The sequence below is a fragment of the Schistocerca piceifrons genome, chromosome 1 (assembly GCF_021461385.2).
Source record: "Schistocerca piceifrons isolate TAMUIC-IGC-003096 chromosome 1, iqSchPice1.1, whole genome shotgun sequence".
NCBI classification, from domain to species: domain Eukaryota; kingdom Metazoa; phylum Arthropoda; class Insecta; order Orthoptera; family Acrididae; genus Schistocerca; species Schistocerca piceifrons.
In genome coordinates, this window is record NC_060138.1 from 850,151,737 (window position 1) to 850,154,973 (window position 3,237).

General features: G+C 45.6%; 1 non-coding gene across 1 annotated transcript; it reads right to left on the reverse strand.

Annotated features, from left to right (window-relative positions):
* Positions 1–568: 568 nt before the first annotated feature.
* Trnat-ugu lies at positions 569–642 on the reverse strand. The gene has a single exon. It is a non-coding gene; the product is annotated as a tRNA-Thr (tRNA).
* Positions 643–3,237: the final 2,595 nt, after the last annotated feature.

Genomic DNA, 3,237 nt, shown 5'->3' on the forward strand with positions numbered 1-3,237 from the left:
CCTGTGCAAATTCACAATTCTGTTCGGAAGTTGTTCCATTATCTGTAAACAACTCCTGCCTTATGTCCTAGTCGTCATTGTACCGGAACATAGACACATGCTCTAGCACAGTTCTGCCCCCATTCCGTCTAGCGGCTGCCGTCAGGGAACACGACTCATCTTCACGTAGTTTCTCGATGGCGTCGTAGTTGAGGTTGGCATTTCTGCCACGTTAACTATGCGCACTTCTTGCCTGTCAGCTCGGTCATCATTTCGATTCTGGACGTGTGCGTTATATGCATTGCTTTGCCCCTGATAATTACGTTCCCGTTGTTGCGACGCACCACCGTTGTGATGTGAGCCGCCGTTGTGCTGGAGATTGTTGCCATGTCCGTTATGCCTATCATTCCGTATTTCTTGGTGCTAGTTACTACTTCTCACATTCACTTGTTTCAAATTGATACGTCCTGCACCGAAAGGAAATGTTCTAAGTCCCCATCCGGAAAAGTATCTAATTTTTACAATGAAATGAATACTCTTAGCTGCATACAGGCGTTGATATAAGTCAACGGGGACAGCTGAAAATGTGTACCACGACCGGGACTCGAACCCGGGATCTCCTGCTTACATGGCAGACGCTCTATCCAGCTGAGCCACCGAGGACACAGAGGATAATGCAACTGCAGGGACTTATCTCTGCACGCCTCCCGTGAGATCCACATTCGCAACTTATTGTCCGGCACTATATTCATAGTGCCCCTGCCCATCATACTCATTACTCGCGGCTTTACTGCCGATTCCCGTAAGAGTTCACACGCTGTTTGTGCATCTGCACAGAAGAAGATGGCCAAATGGCCGGTGAACCTTAGCTATATAATATATAGAACTAATTTTTCTCGGATATTGGGTGGTAACTTTGCCTTTAACAGCCGGAGCATGTCTTTCTGTGCCACTGGCTGGTCCCAATACCGAGTGACTGACGTACTTCTCGAAATACCGGCGTAATCCTCCTAGTTTCCGGTTGTACTGTTCCGGTGAAAAGACCTTTTTTCATAATCTCTCTTGTAGTCCTGACGACTAATATTTCGACTGGAATGCCATTTCAAATTGATTATAGGTATCATAATTCTCAATAGCTTCTGCTTCTCACAAGGCTCCATCGCCTTGGATGTGCGACGCTACGAACTGTATACGTTGCCGTTCGTTCGATGTTTTAGAAAGTATGTTCCTAAATGACCGGATAAATACAACCGGGAGTACTGGCTTCTTATCTGGTATGAATACTTGAAACTGCCAGTATTTTAATATGTAGGATCACAATAGCAACCAGTGTATTGTCTGCTCCCATCACTCTAGGCGATAGGTGTGTGTGTGGGGGTGCCCTCTCTGATACTCTTCATAAACTGATTATGCACTTTCCGGATGAGATTCATACCCGTCACGCATGTTTACGTCAGGCTGCGGCTCGCTACGTGATTGTTGCGGCAACACGGCGAACGTTCTGAATTTGTGTGGCGATTTATTCGCGCCACTTCGGTATTTCATCCGTCGCAACTTGCTTAAGCTGCTCCATCTCGGTGGCTATTATTTCTTAGTGTTATTTAATTCTGCGGCTTCTTCGCCGCTAGAACCGGCTATCGCGCTCTTTACTTCGGATTTAATTCGTTCACTTACCATTTTGTCTTTTTCTCTCAACCAGTTGTGGAATTCTTTATTTATACTCTCACTTTGTTCAGCTGGACCCGCCAGGTTAGCCGAGAGCGCTAATGCGCTCCTTCCTGGACTCGGGTAGGCGCGCCGGTCCCAGATCGAATTCGCCCGGCGGCTTAACGTCGGAGACCGGTGTGCCGGCCATCCTGGATGTGGTTTTTAGGCGGTTTTCCACATCCCACTAGGTGAATACCGGGCTGGTCCCCACACCCCGCCTCAGTTACACGGTTCGCAGACATCTGAACACATTCACACTCTTCCATGGATTACACTAGACACAGACGGTTGGGATACACTACTTCCGTCCTGGGGGGTACAGGGTGGCGGCAGGAAGGGCATCCGGCCATCCCTTAAATTAACCATGCCAAATACGATTAACCATGCTGACCCTGCGTCATTGCAAGAAAAGGGCACAAGCAAAAGAAAGAAAGACTCTCACTTTGCTCAGCTGTTTTAGCCGTAGCTGCTGGATGTGGTTCGAGAGATAAACTGTTTACTGCATGTGCTAATACTGCAACGAACTCTTCCGTCTTTCTTTGTGTCCATTGCACTGATTCTATCGTCTCTTCAGTAGTTTTATGTGCAGCACGGGCATCACCCATTAATTTACTTAATGTTTCGGCCAGGTCTTTAGTGGTCTTTTGCTTTGCTGAGACTTCTTTTGTAATACTTTTGAAGCCAGCATTCGATTTCGCTGCTAACGCTTCATAGCGCTCTTTTTCTTTCGCCGCTTGCATTTCATGGTGTTCCCTGTTTTGTTCTACGATTTGCTTAATGAGCGATTTATCGCGTTCCTTTCTCTAGCATCCTGTGCTTTCTCGCATTGTCTTTCTTTTACAGCTTACGCTTCATCGCGTTCGTTCATCAAGTACGTGATTCTGTCTAATAAAGCTGCGAAAGTTTCTGCAGTGAGTGCAGGGATTTTTTGGGCACCCCCTGCTCGGTTATACCAACTTCTGTATTACCTAGCTCAGTTTCAATTGCTACCGAGTCAGCTGCAACATTGCTAGCATCGACAACATCTTCGTTAGTAGTTTCTTGTAGAGGGTCCACATCTGCAAATTTACCAATTTTGATCCCATCACAAACAGCTATGCCTAGAGATGGAACCCTCCTTCGATCTAACCAGAATAACTAAACGAAACTTTATAGACATATCAATGAAAATACCTAACTGGCAGAATAATAAAATAACTGTAACATAATACATGAAAATTTGGTTGCAGCTGGTGCACGGCTTAGCTATAGATCAACAACAGTAGCTACACAATTCTACGGCGAAAGGACAATAAAATGCGATGGCTACATGCAAGCGATCATACCTTTTATGCAGAAGTGCAGCGTGGAGTGGAGGTGAAGCTCATCATCTACGACAAGAATCTATTATCCGCTCCAACATCTATTTCCTCAGTTCTCCACTGGTGCAGTTAGTTCATGAAAAATGAAAGAAATCAAAGGTTAGTACGTTCATGAATTTTAGTTCTGGCCCCACGTTGGGCACCTTTTGAACTATTTTCAAAAAAGAATGTTTCTCTATTTCGTGTGGTG